Source organism: Dunckerocampus dactyliophorus, chromosome 15 (genome assembly GCF_027744805.1).
Source record: "Dunckerocampus dactyliophorus isolate RoL2022-P2 chromosome 15, RoL_Ddac_1.1, whole genome shotgun sequence".
Taxonomy (NCBI): Eukaryota; Metazoa; Chordata; class Actinopteri; order Syngnathiformes; family Syngnathidae; genus Dunckerocampus; species Dunckerocampus dactyliophorus.
In genome coordinates, this window is record NC_072833.1 from 16557578 (window position 1) to 16578566 (window position 20989).

The 20989-nt window shown below is 42.0% G+C and overlaps 1 protein-coding gene across 4 annotated transcripts in view; it reads left to right on the top strand.

Moving 5' to 3' along the window:
• The first annotated feature begins 268 nt into the window (after positions 1-268).
• Positions 269-20989, top strand: part of htr2cl1 (5-hydroxytryptamine (serotonin) receptor 2C, G protein-coupled-like 1) — an 81809-nt gene continuing 61088 nt past the window's right edge. For all 4 annotated transcript variants that reach the window (XM_054753096.1, XM_054753094.1, XM_054753099.1 and 1 more), the window contains exon 1: positions 269-638. The gene's annotated coding sequence lies outside the window, so the exon portion shown is untranslated. The remainder of the gene's footprint in view (positions 639-20989) is intronic.

The following is a 20989-nucleotide window of genomic DNA, read 5'->3' on the forward strand; positions in this document are numbered from 1 at the left end:
ATGCCACATCCACGTTCCAATGTTTGCTGTGATTCCCAATGAGCTGAAATAATTTATGCAGCCTCTCAGCACTTACACGCTCCACGCGGGCGGCGAACAAGTTCCTCATACCTGTATGAATAAACAGCCATGAATGAGTTGATATCCCCCCTTGTTGTGGTCCCCCTCCTTTTTACTTATTTTTTTTTTTACATTATTTTCCCTCCTCCCCAGCAAATCACTATTTGCATTTCAGTGGGACCGCTCTCTCTCTCATCATCATCCTCTTCCCTGCTACAACTCTCCAGCACATCGTGATGCCATTTTAATAGAAACACACAGCAGACCTTATAGCGGAGAGAGGAGAGAGGGTCTTTTGTCACCGCCCCCCTCCTGTTTCGTTTTTTTAACCAGTCTTGGTGCAGGACTGCTTGTTTGGCGCACCTGCAGCTTCGTCCGACCCACAGAGAACCACTGGCAAATTGTCTAGCTTTTGTCATCCCTTTGGAGCCTTCAAGTTGTTGAAGAAGAAGGATCCATTTCTCCCCCCAAAAAACTGAGGACCTACGGGAGCCGCCGCTGAAACGAGGAGGATGTAATTGAATTAAAAAGGGGGACAATTAAAAAGTGTAAAGAGGAGACACTAGACGTGTGAGCAGGTGAGACAATCTTTTATGACGTTTTGTGTGAAATAATACGCAGGAGAAAGACTCTTTGACTGGCGGACGCTTGGAGGTCGAGTCCGGCTTTTGGAGTTGCATTGTCGGAAAGGAAAGGTATCACATTCTGGCTGCACTGGATGCTGAATGCGTGGGTGTGGACGTGTAGTTTTTTTTTTTTGGTGAAACTTTCGATGGACGCGTATGCATGGCAATCGCTGCAAGACAAAAGTGTGCATTAACTTTGCAAATCTTTTGCAAAAAAAATTGGCCAAAACGAACACATAAGCGCACTCGAGTGTGATGTCTCTCCACAGTTCCCTCGAGTGCACTTGATGAGCGAAATTCTCATGCGAATGCATTTACATTTTTGTAATTAAATACGTGCAGCGTTCCAATGGTGGTCGCTATCGGCTTGGAGGTATGTAGGGAGGAGGAGGGCGTGGCCGTGTTAATGCTGCGCCTCATCCTCATGCGTGGGCGGGACTTTAGTGCGCAAATTTCTGCACCAAACTGGGAATTTAACGATCCAAGGAAGAAGGCTGTGCGTTTTTTTCCCCATTTCCAGTGTGCAGTTAGTGCATGCCATTACATCCCAGGTCCATAAACCAAAAACACACCCCTCCCCGCTAGGTGTCATCCCTCACTGGTCACAACATTTAGAAGTAAAATATGTGCATCCTAATATCTTGATTGCAGTATTACGAACACCTACAGTTCTCTCAAATGTGCAGGTGTTCCTAATGAAGTGTAACATGATGTGCTATGGGAATGAAGTCATGCTGATAGAGATTTTTGCTGTGTGTGTGGGGGGGGGGGGGGGGGTGCAATAACAACAAAACTGTTTAGCATTTTGATGAGCGTCAATGTCTTTGTGTGAGTTTTTGCACCTTATTAGGAGGCGTAAGTGTCCCCAATGAAGTGGTTGTTGGTTTGTGTTTGGCTCTCCAGGAAGTCAATAAGATGTGTGATCCAAAAGCCTCCTTTTGTTTTTTGTTTTTTTGGACAGTCACAGAATTGAAATTGTTCCAGAAGTCTCATTTGGATGCACACCGTCTCTTTGTCTCAGGCTCCTCACTGGCATCTATCTCCTCTCTCCTTCTCCTCCCCTCAATTAAACCTGTCTGGCTTTTAAAAAAATATTGGAGGTGCATCAGGTTTGGGTTTGTGGTTTTCGACTCATTCCCTCCTTTTTTGACACTTGTGAGAGGTTGGAGTTTAATCCCAATGTGCTCAATTGGGGACGTTGCCCCCTCCATCCCATTACTTGGTGTTTGTGATCCATGTTCACCGTAGCGGCTCTACTTGGCTGACTGTGACATCTATCACCTTCTCATAGTCATATATGGTCGAGCTTCAGTCCTTTTTAGGAATAAGTTATTTGATAGTTCAACACCTACGAAAAGGCCACAGATTCTATACATTTTCCTTGGTGCATGTGTTCCTTCTTTTGAGAATTCACACACCCTTACAAGAATTAGCATTAGCATTACAGAAAGCGAACGGTCAGGAATGAGAGTGACAGTACGAGGCTGGAATGTGACTGTGTTGCAAAGTCTGTCGCTTTACATCGTTTCAGTCCAGCGTTTTTGTTTGTGGGTTTTTTTTTTGTAGACTTAAAATTAGGTAAACACTGGCAATTGTCTAGGGCAGGGGGCGTCAAACTCATTGTCACCGTGGGCCACATCGCAGTTATGGTGATCCTCAGAGGGCCACTTTTTATAATTCTATTTTAGAAATTTGTTCATAATTAAGTATTACATAAATTAATAACTAATAAAAAAGTTATTTTAAATTGGATATGACAACAAAAAAATAAGGTTTTCTCTCAATATTTACAACAAATATATTTAGCAAGAAAGATTGTCTTTTTTATTTAAAAAAATAAAAAAATCAAAAGTTTGTTTTTTAATATATAATTTAATTATTTATAGTAAACATAACGGTAAATGTTAATTAAATTATTGTAAAAATATTTTTTAAATATGACATTTTTTATATTATTGTAAAAATATTTTTATATATTCCAATTTGTAGTTATTTAAGGATATTTATATTAAGTAAAAAAAGCTTACATATAGCATACATATAAAAATACAATAATGTAAATCTAATCTTACAATCATATAAAAGTAAAATAATGACAAATAAAGCTTAAAAAAGTAAAGACAAAATTAATGTTATTAACAAAATAATAATATATATACAAATATATTTTTTAAATAATATTAAAAGAAGTGTCCTTTTGACATGCATTATTTCAAGGCTTTCGCGGGCCACATAAAATGATATGGCGGGCCAAATCCAGCCCCCGGGCCTTGAGTTTGACATCTTTGGTCTAGGGGCCCGAGATTTCTTGGGGCCCTATAACATCTCATAAAAACAGATTATTGATTTTTTTTTCCTTTTATTTAAAGTACATATTACCGTTTTAGTCTTAATTCATGTGCATAAAACTACAACTCAAAATGCCTAATCTATCATGATCGTTTCGACCGCTCCCCGTCCCTTCTCATGCACTATTCCGTGTTTCTGCGCATGTGCAGATTGATTCAGGAAGACGGTAGAAAACAAACTCGTTGGCACGGTTTGGAGAAAAATGAAGCAGAGTTACCCCAGTGCAGCGGAGAAGATGCAAAGGTGAGAGGAAAACGAACAGTATTTATCAAAACCGAATGTGTCAAACGTTTTCACAGTCACAACAAATGCAGACACATGACAACAGCAGTGGTGCTCCTGTCAGTGTCAGCAACGGCGAATGCAGTAGATCTCGGGGTGAAGCTGAGAGACGCTTTTCATCACAAACATGTGGGTACTAAAGCGGTAAACTATATTAAACATTGCTTTATGTTCTTATCAATTACAGTAAATGTGTTGAGATGATTCACTTGTTAGGTAATAATAACACCAAAGGAGGATCTTAAGGACTTTATCAAGCTCAGGAAATAGGAGAATTTCCTCATATTCACACTTGTTAGTCGATTAATAAAGATTCATATTTAATATTTTCTGGGGGGGGTATATAAACAAGGCTATGTAACTAGCAACTTAAGCTGGTAGATAACTGCAACAGATTTGAAAAGAGTTGTGTTGAGGTGAGAATAAAATTTATGTCAGTGCAGTACAAGGATGTGGAAGGCCCCAATGACTGAGTTTGCCTTGGCCCCCAAATGACTAAATACGCCCCCGCATGCCCTTATTTTTGTTTAAGGTTGTGAGTTAAAGGCTCAATTCTCAACAGCTAGCCTTTAGCTTTAGCTTCATTGCTAAGATAATGTAGTAAGACGTTACAAACAAAGCGCGGTGAGTAGTCATTTTTTGGGTGACTTTACAACATTTTGTATGTATTGTGTATCAATAGTGGTGGTGGCTGGACAAAACGCCATAAAGTTACATTGGGTGTCTTGTAGAGGGCATTGAAATGTGTGAGAAATTTCAAGTCCATCTGGCGAATGGGGTCAAACACTGGGGTTGGATAACAGCGCCACGATGTGGCATATTTAACAGAAAAATAATAGCACAGGCAACAAAGAAGGGGTGCATGTTTTGACACATTTTCACCCTTTTGTGTGCACTGGTTCAAGAGTAAAAGAGTTAGCTTACACAAACAACTCGTATAGGGGTGGATGTATGTTCAATGAGAGAATCACATTTTAAACAATATATGCGAATGTCTGACACGCTCCTCTCGACTCCAAAGTGCATGACCAGGTCACTCCCCCCTAAGTGGATCGCATTTGGACGAGCCGCCTCGCTCTCGCCCCAAGCTGAGACCTTGGCAGATTAGAGAGGCAAGCGTTCATGTGAAACAGCAAGGCCCACCTGTGACCTGTCAGTGGTGGGGCGGTGGGAGGTTAGAAAAGGAGGTGGATGAGGGCCTTAAGTCTCTATTGGTGGCAGCCTGGCAGCAGGCGAAGCATCATCTATCACTCCAGGGGGGCTCTCACACCATCACATGAAAACATAGAGGCATCTTCACTCGGATGATGTCTTTGTATTAATGGGGTTGTGTCTGTGTGTGTCTGCTAGAAAATTGGTATTCGCTACCAGGGCTGGCTCTATAGCCAACGCCATTAGAAAGCACTCAGCTTGATTCAAAGTTATTCCATGTGTGCTGCTTGAAGGTGCGTTCATTCACTTCCTGCCGTGAATGCATCCACCCAATTTTAATTAAATCCACCATTGTTCCGTGCCGCCAAATGCGAACAAAGTAGAATTTTTATAGGTTGTGATCATCCCTGTTCTTTAAACATTGATAGTCTCACATCTGAGAATTCCTTTTGGGAGACGCAAAGAGTGCTTCGGAAGGAAAGCCCATTATACTTCTCAAGTGAAAATGAGGTTGCGGAACAAAAGCGCAGACGGCTGGCTGAATGTCTTTGCTGCTGTATGATTCTGTTAAACGTGAGGCTGGAGGTGGATTTATTAGCTCCAGATGGAGATTTAGGAACTGAAAAGATGTTATCTGCCGTCATGTAGTCCCTGCAGTTGACTGAAATAAATCACTGAAAGATGTAACTTTGGACGGATGGTGATGTCATTTAAAGACCTCAAGTTGAATTTTTTTTTAGCATCAGGTCCTTTTGTACGTATCTTTGCGCCATGCTGGAGTGGGCTTACTCACTCATATTGCTCTTAATAGGAAGCAGATTGTGCAGCTAAAGATGATCAAAACATAAACATTGTGAGTGTGCGCATGAAGTTCTCTTATTGGTTTAGTTGCGTTTCTCAGCCTTAGGAACGTCTTGTCTTGCCACTGATCCTCAACCACTGACTCTCCAACATGGGGATCAAATGATTCCACACTGTTCCAGAGGTAAGATAAGCATCACTGGTGATGTTATGTCCATTCCAGAGGCCTAGAGTAACATCAAGTGTGATGCCTGCTCCATTCAAGGAGTTTACCCTAGAAGGAGCTTCCTGTCTCATTTCATTGATTTCTCGTTTTGTCATGCAGCCAGATTGGCACCTGGAGGAGCTTTCCCTCACATCTGATCCTCCATTTTGGACCTCTTTAGCCTTAGATTTGTATTCCCCTCCTTGGATGGAGAAGGCATTCTTGTATTTTTTAATTGGGATATTTTCCAAGCAAAAGAGAAGATGCTGTTCTTTATCGATGGCCAAAACAGATGTGTCTCCTCTTAGCTACTTGTGTAAGTAAAAATTGAGGTCTTTGTTTGTTGTTTTTCCTTTCTCTGCTTTGATGCTTCCATTTCATATTTCAGCCTTTAGTCCTCCACGGTACACTTCAGAAAGAGAAACACAGATGATTCTATGCATGTGCTACAAAAGAAACGCTCCGGTTCATGGTTGTACTATTTGTAGCATTTTTACTGCAGATACATTGAGTGCTTTATGCGAAGAAGAAGAGGCCGGAAAGCAGCAACATTTAGCTGAAGTGGACTCATAAAAGGTTAAATGTGGCACAATCTCTGTGGAAACCAAGCTCATATCTGCAGCCTTGTAGCGCTCTAGCTTGCTGTCATGAAGCCACGCTGTCCCGCCTGGCCACTAAAGTCATTATCCCAATTGTTCCACGCTCCTCGATGACGGCTGTGGCACACTGTTGTGACCCAAATCCGACAGATGCTAAATAAAAATAGCTCAAAAACGGTCACGTCCAGTTCAGCTCTGCATCAGCTACATAAACAGAGTGACATCATGGAGGACATCTAGACACATTTGTCCAGCTTCGTCCCGTTAGGTACCCTATTCTGTGGCTGCGTCTCAAACCGAATACTTCCATCAGAACACATCAATGCTATCTACACTACATGCTTACTGTCTGAGGGCGTGAATTTAATTGTACAGTGCTGTCCCAAATCGCTTACTGTTATTGCAGTTAACAAAGATGCCGATCGCAATATTTATCTGCTTCCTCCTCTTCTTCTTCTCTCCTTTTTCATTGTGGATTGTAACCGCTCCAGTTAGTCCCCTCCAGTGGCGAAGCCCGAAATTGTTTTTAGTTGTGCACCATGACTGAGAGTTTTGTGTTTAGTGATGACCTTCCTGATTTCAAGTGGGTTTGATAAACTAAATGAGAGTTCTGCTCGTAATCTGTCCAAAGAAATAAAGCACTGTCGCTTCCTCGCTGACTTCTGAGCGACACGGTATGTTTTAGCTTGCATACCTGCGCCCAATAATACGGTGTGCCTTGTGTATGTGTTAAATACAGAAATAGCACCTGCAACTGAGACTGCGCCATTTAATATCCTTATGGTCGTGAAAATACGGTACATACACACTCCTGTTCAAAATCTTAAGACCAGTTGAAAAATTGCTAGAATTTGCATGATCATCAGTCAGACGACGGCTAACCCAGCCATGTGGCTAACACTCACCCGTATGTGTGTGACAGTCAGACGGCTAAGCTAATAACCCGAAAAATAATTGAATTCATCGGACGAGAGCAGCCTTTCTCAGCAATGGAAGACACCGGGTTCACCAAAGTCTCCTTAAAGAAGGCTTCTCATTCTCTGGAAGTTTCACGGGTGATATATGTTGTCTTCAAAAAGTAAGTAAAATATGTTTTTGTCTAAATTAAGGTGATTCTATGGTTCCTTTTTCCATGTCATATAGCCAGTAACTGGGGTGCATCCAGGAATTCTGAGTCCATGAAAAAAATCACATCACATTACATTACCCCCAACCCCTTTATTAATTAATTACAAATTTTTTAATACCTATTTTTTGGGCCCCTGGCGGTCAAGGGACATTGGAATTGTCCTGACTGTTCCCCTTTATACAGCACCCCTGGCCATTTGCACTCATCATAAATAAATTGAAAATTTATAATTAATCCATGTGATCGATATCGGTGTCAGACGATTTCAGTCCTGGAAGATCAGTATCGGAATCGGCAGCATAAAACCCTGATTGGACCATCCTTAGTTATTGGTTATTATTATTCTGTATGAATAATGTGTTATTCAAAATATTCTATAAATGCTAAAATGTATTTACCTAAAGCGCAAAGGAGACAGTGCGCTAATTGGATGCCATAATTGGAGAGAGAGGGTATTATTGCCAAAATTCATTATGTACACAGTAAAAGAAGTGATTTTTAAACATTGTAATGATAATGTGGATTGCATGAAGAAGTGGGATCTTGTGGAGTCAAATCATCAGGAGGTTGGCTCCAGCCACATCAATGTCTCTTGACAGGGGGCTGATTAGCGACCCCATTGGTCATGTGCTTTTGTACACCATATTCCTTATGACTACAAGACACTAGTTGGTTAATTGAATCGTGGTATTTCTGATGACATTTGAGATCTCAACATGGGCCAAAAATATTATCTTTTTTTGCCAAAAATGGTGGAACTACTATACTCAGATTTCTTGAGGAAGTCCAGAAGATGTCCTTTGGTGTACAGTACTTTTCGACCATGCACTGAAGCATTCAGCACTGTCGTCTTGTTGCAAATGTGGCTAGTTCGTGTGAAGTCAGTTATCGCACACATGTGGCGTTAAAATGCACATCCTTTACATGCCATCTCTGAAAACAAACAACAAGTGATGCTCTCCCGTCACAACGTTTCACTTGTGCTCGGCGGCGCATCACCAGAGAGGCGAGACGTAAAGTGTGAATCACATCCAATGTGGTGCCTTTTCCATGTCGCAGTCATACACACCTCGGTAGTCGCAACATGCCCTCCTACGGGATTAGAAGTGGTGGCAGATAGAAAGAAAGACAGATAAAAAGGGATGACAGCAGATAAGAGGGGTGGTGTGGGGTGGATATGCATCTTACACGTTGGGGTAAAAGGTGAAAGTCAGGGAATAAATGAATCTGATGATGTAATGTTATCAAGGGCCAAGAGGGCAAGCTTATGAAGGAGGTGCAGCTATAAATAGCTGAAGGACAAAGCTTTGTATGTGCCAGGTTAAGAGGGTCACTAATGATGGCTGGACGTGTGCGTACGTTACATCTCCATAATGCGGTGGAATGAAAAATGTTAGGGTAGTCATCGGCCATCCACATTAAAAGATCATGAATTGAGCGCCAACGTCTTCATGCACATTAATGAAGCGGGACTGGCGGGTTCAAGATGTAACTTGCCATGGTGACAATTGTTGGTACGTGAACCGGTCTCAGATCAGAGTAAGACTGAAATAAAATGTTTGTTGGTTGATGTTTGATGGGATGCAGAACCATTCGACACTTAGTTTTCTAAAATATTCCTTTCGATGTAAGAAATTGTAGGCGGCTATTTCATATTTTCCCACAGCTACTGGACTTACCGTTACAGTATGTATTTGTTCTGTGTAAGGTCCCTCGTCTACTGCTGGGGCCTATACTATGAAGCATGAGTTTGAGGATTAAGTTAGGATATGCCATACTATGAAGCTGGTCAGTTTTAGCAGGCTAGATCGCCTCGGTAACTTATACGCTGGGGTTTTCAGATACAAGATAAGAGCCAAAAACAGTATAGCCCACTGACCAACAAGAGCTCTCAGCCTATAGCAGCCCTGCTCACTAAACACTCAGTTGTCTCTGAATAAATGACGTCATCGTTCATTGAAAACGAACGCGCCGGTTCAGAGCAGATAGTAAGAGTAATTCAGGCTTTAAAAGCAAGGATTTGTTGAGGTTGGGCTGCAAAACCCTTTATTTCTTTATAATTTTCAAGAGAAAAGTTCTAGATTGTCACTGGAAGGAATAGAAGGAATGGCTTACAGCTTCTGGGGTCGTATGTTAAAGTGAAATGAATCTCAGATACCTGCCGTTGTCGCTCCTCATTATTGCTGTCATGACTGCTCTTCAGCTCGTCTAAATTTCAGTGCTGGTGGGTCTTTTCTTCTTTATTATATTTTCATTTCTGTTAGCTAGGTCAATGTCATACACGTGTTTTAAGTGTGACCACTACCATGGAGATACTGTACATACATCGTACTCTTATGACACGACGTACCGCATTGAGTATTATTTTTATACAGTATTTCATTTTTATTTGTGCCCACATTCACCTGACACCCCCCTGTTTGCAACTGAAAGAATAAAACCAAAACGGCCAATTACAACGTTCAATTTAGGTACTCTAGTAATGTAAACTTTGGATGTACAGTATGTTAATGTATGTCGCGAATGACGCGGCAAACTTATGCATTCACAAAGTCGGTAATTTTCTGTCAGCCTTCTTCTCTTGCATTTAGCAGCTAGAAAAGCAGACCTCTGCCAAGCTCAACAGTGTAACCATATTGTGATTTACACCATAAATATTAGTCCTACATTTATTTTATTTACATATTTAGATTCCTTAACCATGAAAACATACCATTAGTAATTGGATTCATAATGATATCAATATTAGTTCAGTAGTTATTCACAAAAATTGCATTTTCCGTAATAGTGGTTTTCTTCTGGATCTAGCAATTCATATTCATATTCATAGCGTTTAGGGTTGGTACACTCCAGATTCCACAATGTCTTGGCTATATACTGTATAATGGTGTTTGTTGCATGTTTATAGCGTCATTTGTTTATAGCCTGTTAGTGTTAAAAAAGTCCTGAATCCAGACGGTGATCCCGATCACCCCCAAAAGTTAATCAGTTCTTCCATATCCTATTTCCGATAATTCCTGAAAATGTCATTATTTATTTTCATTCGTTATTTTGAACACAAACAAACAAACAGATTAACGCCGGCAAAAACAACCTCCTTGGCGGAGGTATATATAACATCTTTATATTCTTCATACTTAACATCATAGATTGTTCATTATTCATGTTTGTGATTGGTCGTCTGCTGACAACCCCGCCTGCTTTACGTGAACGCGTTTGTGACGAGACAAGAAAATCCTTACTTGACTAATCAAGACGAGACCCTGGATAAGTTAAACTTCATTCGTAGTACAGGCCCCTGAACTGCAGTACACGAAAGGGTAAGCATTTGTCAAACATGCTCCCCTATTGTGTTGCCTGTGCTATTATTTTTCTGTTAAATATGCCACCTGGTGGCGCTTTTATTCAAGTTTGACACGGAGAGTCAAATTGACTTGAAATTTCTCACACCGCTTTACAAAACACCCATCCTAATTGTCCATAAGTCATGGACCATTTGTCAAATCTAAAACCATGAGCATCTGTTTTAAATGTATGTTGACATGTCTTCCGAAGCATTTTGAGCACAGCCCATGTAAAACCCCATGTAAAAAACTCAAGACAGTACCACAACAATGCTAGTTGCTTTACTGGATCAGGTGTACCCATTAAAGTGTATTTCTGGTGTAGCTCGGAACTCTATCCTAGCTTGAACTGGCCCCACTTCACCGCTGAGATTCTGCGCCTGTGTCTTACGTTCACTTCCACATTCACACACACATTAATTTCTGCTCTTGAGGATAGCGTGTGACACGTGTCTAGTGAGTACATTGACCCGGAGAAGCTGTTGCATGCTTGTCACTTAAGGCCGCAGTGACAGTAGGTGTTATACACGCACATAGACACACGCGTTGTTGCTAATGGGCTAAAAGCAACGTCTTTACATCGTTTTGTCTCCCGCGGGGCTTTCTCTGGACCGTCACATGAAAAGATTTCGCCTGTCAGTGCAGCACTGAGGTTTCCTTCAATTCCCTGATGTCATTTGTCAGAGGGCTGCAGCAGCTTCTAACATAGATTAGTGAACATGCACGCATTCTCAGCCTGTTGCACAAATTCAATTAAATGACATGATTAAAAAAAAGTACAAGAATTTCTTCAAAGCTCCTTCTCTGCATGTGCTTCTTTGTGCATCCCTTCGGCTCTCCGTGTGCTTTGTTTGGATGTGATTAGCACGCCTCAGACTAACGTCGCTAACCTCGGAGCCTCGGAGGCGCATTAATCAACAGGCAGCTCTTCTTGGACATTAGAATGAATCGCCCCCCGCAGCCTGTTTGTCTTTCATTAAGCAAGTGCATAAAAGACTCAGACAGAGCCTCTCAGGTCGGAAAGGTCAAGGCAAGGTGTGTTCTTTCTACAATCCAGCAGGGGGCAAGGCCAAAAGTCTGACTTGTTTTATGAAAGCATAGGAAATACAGTGGAACCTTGTTTAGCATTATTAAATCGTTCTAGAATGTCTGACTCTAACCGAAATGGACGCGAACCGAAACAATTTTTGCCGTTAGAAATAATGTAAATCAAATTAATCCGTTCCAGAAAGCCCAAAATGTTAACACAGAACACGTCATTATTATTTTGCATGCAGAAAACAATTCAAAATTCATATAAATGATGAATGAAAGGGATGAATGAACTTTTAAGTTGACTTTTACCTTCAATGAAGACATGAAATTCTTGACGTGACTGTTCCCAAAGACAAGATTTGTGAAAGCGAGACATCTTCCTCTTCAACACCACTTTCCTGTTTTGAGTGAGTTATATCTTGAATTCAATGGTGTTTCTTACCGCAATAACCCAAAATGGAGTCAAAGAAAGTTGAAAGTGAGAACACTGTTGAATTCAAGAAATAACTCATAACAATACAGGAACGATGGTGTCTGTGTGGTGTCTCGCTACCACATCGTGTCTTTGGGAACAGTCATGTCTTCAGTGAAGGTAAAAGTAACCTTAAATGCTCCTTTATCCCTTTCATTTGTCATTTATATGCATGTAGAATTGTTTTATGCATGTAAATTATAATCGTAAAACTATAAAAACTGCTTTGTGCTTTGTGTTAACATTTCTGAGCGTCAACCACTGATGACATCATAGACGGGCGACTTAGCTGACTCCCGGGTATTGGTTGCCATTTTGTTAGTAAGCTAAGGATGCTCTAACAGGACGTTTTGTGGTAAAAATACATTAAGAACACAGCTAAACTCACGCATTGTATTAAAAACACCACAAAGTGCGGCAAGAAGCACTATTGGGCACTTTATCTGCTTTTTACACATACACTAACTGTGCACTTGCCCGACTTAATAGATGTCAGTGGACAGTGATCCAAGCAAAAATACTGATTTTTAAAAAAAAGTGATGGGCATATACACGAGGCAGGTTCATCTAGCTAGGGGAGGGTCGTCAGCGGTATCACATGTCCATGAGAAATGAGGTTTTTTCTTCACGGAACTTCAAAAGCGAGCACTTGAGTGCCTCTTCTCTGAAAAGTGGAGCAAGCAAGTGAGGGGGATGATAGATTTTTCTCACATTTGGTGCTCATAAACAGACTCCAGGGACACATATTACTGTAAGAGTACCATTAAAACGTCACTTGTGCATAATAGGAGACCTTTAACATTTGTCACTGTCATACAAGCGTAAAAATAAGTTCGCCAATGTTAAGACGTACAAAGAGTTTGATCATAAAGTATTGACAGAATACCTTTATGACTGTGTGTATAAAAACCAATGGCATTATTGTCTTCATAAAGCTAATGATGTGGTTTTCATGAAAGCTCCTTCTGTATCCAACTCTTATTCCTCATCCCTGTCCTTCCCAGCCTTCCCGTTTCTCTTTTTATTCCTATCACAGTGGTGCAATAGCTCTTGCATTCTTTTATAGCTGTCTCTCTGAAACCCCCCACCTTCCTCACACCCCCACTCCTGTCTTCCACCTTCTGCTTTCCTATTTCCTGCTCTGTATTCCCCTCGCCTCTGAACTCAATGTGTGTCTCCTCTCTCTTTCTTGCCGAGACTCTGGGATGCTTTTCCTCTTTTGAAGGGCCATCGGGATTCGTCTGTTCCGCCGATGCTTGACAGCTTGACACTCTCACGGACGCTGGAGCTCGCCGCACTCACCCACTCAGGCATTTGTCAGCTTACTCTGCCTTCTTTGTTTGGTCCCTTACGCTTTCTGTCCATGACGCACTATCACAATGAAAGTGTGAAGTGTTTCCTCCCATTGTGCTAAACGCCTTAGGTCGCATCCAACCATGATAAGCCATTTTAGGTGAGTTCATTCATTGCAGATATTCATAACGGTGTAGCACCGATCATAGGTGCTTGGACCCACGTCACACCTAAAGTCCGGTACGTTTGGCTAGTGTGAGTGCACTGATCCACACTCAAGCGTGGTACACTTCCCCCATTTCCCTTTTGACACGTTTGGAAGGCCTGGGCCAGGACACGGCATGATTGCATGCACATAGCCGTACGGTCGCTCCTTGCAGGTTCTTAATGATAGCAGACACATTTCTTGTGTACTGCCTCGAGACAAAAGGGATTGTTTATAGAATTGCTCCACAAGAAGGTTTTTTGCTTGATAAATTACTCTTTGAATTTTAGACGCAGTCAGGAAATTAAAAAAAAACATGTTCTTCCAACCACTTGTCATCTGTCAAAGGGATTCGAATGTCTTTCGTATCTTCACGATTCGCTGTACGTTAGATGAATTGCACACGAGACCATAAGATTTACACTAGACAACGATTGCGCTAAATTGGTTTTAGCCTTTGCATTTATCTAATCTGCAGACAATTGTATGCCATTAGGCATACGTAGTATTTCAGTACTTGCACATATAAAAGTGGTAATTCAAAACAAACCGAGAGAGTAGCGCCGAAGGAAGCAAGAATCCTAAAATGAATGAGATGGGGGTTTGCTTTGTGGGGATGGGGGTTGGTGGTGAAGGCCGGGACAGCTGTTGTGACCTTGTCACAACCTGTCCTTGGGCTGGGCGGTCCCATGTTGGGCACCGTGGGTGGGGCACTGAGGTTGGGCACTCCTGAATTACTTTTTAGGAAAAAAATAAATATCTGCACCATCATGATTAGCAATGAAACTACTGTCTCTCAGGCCTCTCTACCACTGACAACACTGCTAGATTCTAGAAAGATGCCTGTGAATATTCTCAATCATGCAGGTCATTATATTCTCAGGTCGATGGTTTCGCCTCTCATCTGAGTAGGCTTCATGAGTTCATGTTCAAAGACTAGGTGGTACACACACCAGTCAGGCTACATAGGGCAGCTCTAGTATGAGAAGTTGGTGCAAGATCCAGTGGATTTATCCTCAAAAGGAAGAGGCATGTCCAGACAGGAATAGTTTTGATATTTTGTGGTGTGAAATGATAGTCGTTAGGATACAATGGAGTGGGGTCTCTGCCGGACAATGATGGTTGTTTGGGTGGTATCACCTTGGCCAGTATTCCATTGAGATATAATTATGGTCATGGACCCACCTGAAGGTGGTTGTTCCTTGTTTGTGTGTAAATGATTTAATGTTTTAGGAAGGGATGAAAAGACAGTATTGTATGTGGTAAAAAGGGGGCGTCGTAGACCTCCCGCTCTTTTCAGAGTTGGCTTCCCAAAGATGCTGGAAAACCACCGTATCTCTAAAGAATCCATTACAATCACATCTCCCTCCACACATCAAAAAAGCAACTGGGTGAAGTTTTTCAAAATCACTTTCTCTCTGCTGATCTTACAAAAAATTGTCAATTAATCCAGATGTTTAGATCCAACCATCCAATCACCAATCCAGCCATCAAACTGCGCTGCTCTCAAAAGCATTCAATACTGTTAACCATAACATTTCTCTTCATAAAGTGCAGTTTTTAGGATTTAACAATATTTCACTCAACTGGTTTCATTCATACCTCATTGTCCGAACTCTGTCTGTTGTTGCTAATCATGCTCAATGAAGTCCACAGGCAATAACGAGGTGCCACAGGGGTCTATCCTTGGACACTTTGATCCTTTTATTAACAATATCATTCTTCCCAACAAATAGTTTAATTAGGGATGCTCTGATTGATCATCCACCAATTAGTATTGGTGGCTGCCAATAAATGACTTTCAAAGCCCATCACAAAAAAACAACAGATGTGGTTTGTACGATTGTAGCCTGCAGCCTCAGAGAACTGTGTGTGCGGTGTAATGTCTCCCTCCCCCTTTTTTCACACTACGGCGTGCATCGGCAAACCCAACATGACGCCTGTGTCAGTAAGGTTGCCAACCGTCCCTTGAAAAACGGAATTGTCCCATATTTATAAACAAAATGAGCTGATAATACTTTGTCCCATATTGCCCCTTCTGCTTCAAATATGCATGAAAAGAAAACATCAAATAAAGTTAAATACAAACTATGCAACAAGAGAAGTATCTTACACTTCTCCCTTACAGAGCAAATCTGTTTTGTACGTAAAGGCATCGAGATCAACAATTGCCCTATTGGCTGGACAGGACAGGGTAAAAGAAATGATGAAGAGTGACTAAAATGCAAAAATGCCCAGAAAACTGGCACAGTCTTTGTTCGTAACAAAGTGGTTGTTTTAGGTTCTAGGATTTAAAAAAAAAATGTTTATGACCTATTGTGACTACAGCAAACTTATAGCAGCCTCAGGTGATTAACAGCAGCCTTTGGCGGTTTGCTGCAATCGATTGGCATTAGGGACTTACAATAAAGATTTATTGATGTAAAAAGACATACACACACAAGACTCTTCCTCCGCTGCGTCTCTCTCTGGGATTGTCTACTCTTGCCTGCTTGCGGGCTTAAAGCAGCATCTCAGGTGGAGAAACAGATAAGAAGTGGTTGCACACTTTGCTTTCTCTCTCGGTTTTCTATTCATGCTCCCCCGCACACAACTATCTGTCTGGTGCAATCACGGTGGCCCGTTGTGTCTCCGAGGCTCACAGCGGACTCCGACGCCAATTAAAAGTTCATTCTAAGGGAACCGCCACCCTCCCTTAATGAGCACCCTCAGGTATCTTTTGTGTGCTGTCGTTTTGTTTGAAGGATGTTGCAATATTGCTGCGTGTTTGCAATCTGCAGCCGTGTAGAAGTGGATATAACATTTAGCTCAAAAGTCCCTTATTATGCAGAAGTGACTTTTTAATGATGTTTTAAGAAATATGTGTGTTAATGAAAGAAAAAGAGAAAAATCTGTCACTTGTCTGATTCGCTTTTGAGAGAAGCAGCACTCAAATGCTTGCTTTTGAAGTTGTGGCTCTTCAGGACGGCAAGAAGTAAAAACCACCTTCCTCATGGGTGTGAACATCAGGTGTCACTACGATCTTAAAATAAAGCTCTGCTGATGATCAGTTAATCAGCTCCAGACGTGGGAGCTGTAAGTTTGAACATTTTGTTTTTCATCAACGAATAGGCCACAGGTGTCAAACTCAAGGCCCAGGGGCCAAATCTGGCCCGCCAAATTATTTTACGTAGAACGCAAAAGGCTGGAAATAATGTGTGTCAATAATGCACTTCACCTTTTTCCTTCTAAATATATTTGTTGTTTCATTTTGACAGAAAAAATGCTCTGCATGCAGTTCTTTGGAACTTTAATATTATCCAATCATGCAGCAAGATATTCCAAATCCAAAGTGAATATCAGCTTTTCACTTTGACTTCTCATTTCAAAGCAAGTTATCCATCAATTTGTAAGTAAAAATATATAATCACTAAATGTATGGGCAAATGTTGTAGTACCATGACGCGATTATACATTTCTATTCATATATATTGACAGTTACAAGTGGCCCAAAACTGCGATGTGGCCTTCAGTGAAAACTAGTTTGACAACCTTGCAATAGGCTAACCTAGCATGATGTTGCTGCTAAAATGTGACTGTAATGTTAGCACTGTAACTCACATAGATACGCTAGTGTTACGCTAACATTTTGTGTTTTTTTTTGGACAATACACTATTCTGAGACCTCCGAGTCTTCTTTAAAATTGGTGAAAAATACTATAATATGAAACCTTTAGAGAACATGTTGACTTTTCACCCTTTAATTTGATGTGAAATGTAGTAATGACAACATTAGCTCACAGGCAGTTTGTGATTAAATGGAATGTTGCTAATGTTTTACACGCCTGTATTGTCTGGCATCAATCCTGCTGAATGAGGAGGTCATCTCCTCCTAGCCTGCATGGCAACCTTGACGCGTCCTCTCACTGATTTGTTGATTCTCACCCTCCTCCAATGCACTCCGACACGCTCGGTTACAAATAGAGAGCGGCATTTAATCAACGCCGGTGCGTCTGTGCCGAGAGATGCAATCCACTAAAGCCAAACTCATCAATCTGTCATGACGATTAATAAACATCGGCCATGAATGAAGAAGTCCGCCGGCTGATCGCGATGGGGAGGATAGGATATGTGGAAGTGCTCACCTTGGGAGGAGTGTAGGGAAAATGAAAGCTGCTTTGATGTATTTAAAGCTATCGACCTACGAGATAATGAGTGGGAATAATTAGGTAGAGCGAGGAGGCCATCCATCAACTGTCTGCCTTGCATTTAATACGTCACATGCTTCAATATATGTGAAGTCCTCCTGCCTGCTTATTGTAAATAATAGCGTGAGAGTGAGGAATGATGGCGGTCGACGAGGAGGGAAAGAATGAATGAAATGATGAAGGATGAGGGAGGAAGAGGTCTAATAAATTGTGCTTATTAGTGTTTGGCACCTCTTTGTAGGGTAGTAAGCGCAGTTGGGTACAAAAAGTGGCGCAGCTTGATACAGTGTAGTTATTGGGAAAAAGACAGTTTCTCACTGTTGGTGAATCCTCATTCATGCCTTGTGTGTAATTTAATGTCCTCTTGCAGGACTAGCAACAAATTGTTCTTTTAAAAAAAAATTCATTTGTTTAATTTTTTTTGAGTGTGTACTGTACAACAGTGAACATATAAAGTGCATATTTACAAAATTGAGGAGGTCATAGAACACAGTACATAGAGCATAAGACAAGGAACAATGGTGTACAAGAGGAAGGGAGGGTTTTGCTAGGTGGTAAATGTGTCACTAAATGAAAAGTGGGCTGTATACTGGCAAAAACAATTACAAAAAAAGGAAAAAATATATTTTTACTGCTTCGGAAGGTGGCAGTTTATTCTTTACTCATCAATGAAAAACATAGTAGTGTTGTTTTGGTGTCTATCATGTAGTGTCTCACAAAAGCCCTCACCTTTCAACAACCATTTTTATTAGTCTTGTAAAGTTGTAAGTACTTTATTGTCATTATCATTATTATCTGAGCTGACCACACAAGTGAGTAGAAAAGAACCGTGTCAAACATGGTGGTGGTAGTGTCATGGTCTGGGGTTGCATGACGGTTGCCAGTATTGGGGAGTTGATTGAGCGGAAAGGTAAATCCTAACATGTACTGTGACAATGTGAAGCAACAATTGGGCTGAATGGGAGTTTTCTAACATCATAACGGTCCGAATGATGACAAGTGCCATGCTGAGGAAGCCGAAAGTGAAGGTTGTGCAGTGGCCACAGTATGTCTCCTCCAGACCTGAACCTTATTGAGCATCTGTTGAGCATTCTCAAGCGGAAGAAAGGAAGGTGGAGGAGCACAAGGGGCCAAACCGCGAGTGTGTTCATCATACACACATGAATACACAGGCGACAGTGCACAGGGATACGGCGGGAGACAAATACAATGCCGAGCGTTTTGTGAGGTCAGATTTTTTTGAAAAGGCATTTTTGTGATGCAAATGTATTACTCTTTCCATCCATCCATCCATCCATCCATCCATCCATATTCCTCCACTTATCCGGGTCCGGGTCCGGGTCGCAGGGGCAGCAGTTTCAGTCGGGACTCCTCTGGCTCCACCGGGAGGACACCAAGGCGTTTCTAGGCCAGCTGTGAGACATAATCCCTCCAGCGTGTTCTTGGTCTGCCCCGGGGCCTTCACCCGGCCGGGCATGCCCGGAACACCTCACCAAGGAGGCGTCCGGGAGGCATCCGGACTAGATGCCCGAGCCACCTCAACTGGCTCCTCTCCATGTGAAGGAGCAGCAGATCTACTCTGAGCTCGTCCTGAGCTCCTCACCCTATCCCTTAGGGTCCAGCCACCCTACGAAGGAAACTCATTTCAGCCGCTTGTATCCGCGATCTCGTTCTTTCGGTCACGACCCAAAGCTCATGACCATAGGTGAGGGTGGGAACATAGATCGACCGGTAAATTGAGAGCTTTGCCTTCCGGGTCAGCTCTCTCTTCATCACGACGGTCCGGTACAGCAACCGCATTACTGTAGACGATGCTCCGATCCGCCTGTTGACCTCAAGACCCCGAGATACTTGAACTCCTCCACCTGGGGCAGGACCTCATTCCCAAACCGGAGGGAGCAGCCCACGCTTTTCCGACTGAGAACCATGGCCTCAGATTTGGAGGTGCTGAGTACCAGAAGCTTCACACTTTGATGCAAACCGCCCCAGTAAACACTGAAGGTCACAGCCCGATGAGGCCATCATGACCACATTGTTTGCAAATAGCAAAGATGAAATCCTAAGGCCACTGAACTGGACTCCTTCGACGCCTTGGCTGCGCCTACAAATTCTGTCCATCAAAATTATGAACAGAACCGGTGACAAAGGGCAGCCTTGGCGGAGACCAACGTTCACCGGAAACATGCTCGACTTACTGCTGGCAATGCGAACCAGGCTCCTGCTCTGGTAGTGCAAAGACCGAATGGCACGTAGTAGCCTGCCACCAATCCCGTACTCCCGCAGCACCCCCCACAGGACACCGCGAGGGACACGGCTGAATGCCTTGTCCAAGTCCACAAAGCACATGTAGACTAGTTGGGCAAACTCCCAAGTACCCTCCAGTACCCTTGCAAGGGTGTAGAGCTACTCTACTCATATGAATGCATATTGTTTTGAGAAGCCAAACTCTTTACTTAAATGTCCCCAGCAATTAAGCGGAACTACATCCTTCATCACCAAAATCTGACCAGAACTGGACTTATTAGACTAAGTGGGGAATAAGTCACTGTTGCTGGACCACACTGCTGATGGGGATGTCATACAATTCAATGTAAAAAAAAATCACAACTATCCCTTTAATGGTTTCCCCTCATGCATTTCTTCCCAGCATAAGCATTTATTTGGCCATGGCTGGGTGTTGCAATGATTCAGCTGCCTCTGTCTACCAGAGGTCATTGCAGCTTTTTAGCCTCTCTTTTAATGTCGGGCCATTTTTAAAAATCTCTTCCAGGGTTCTCAGAACTCGCAGAATTCACAGCCTATGTTACCTTATGCCATTCTATTTGCTTTGTTTTTTGTGCCCAAACTTCCAAATAATATACATTTTCTTTTTTTTTCCATTTGTTCAACCATTACTTCCATTTGACAATCTGTGAAATTGTGCTTCTTCTGTTTTTTACTTGCTTTTACCCTCTCAACTCAAAATGAAACAAAATCCTGTCCCTTTATATGCAAAAAAAGGTAATTGTGGCTGTGTGTTGGAAGCCATCTATGGTGAATTATGGGCACGGTCAGAAGGCTCATTCACATGCGCACAATTTCAGGATGATTGATGGGTATGAGGAAACGCGCGTGGAGTTTTATACATCTGACAGAAATACTGCGTATGCATGTTTCCTGTTTTGTGAGTAATAATAAAGGACTCTATTTTATATAGTGCTTTTTCAAGATACCCAAAGCGCTTCACTGTGAAGTCAACCCATTATTCACT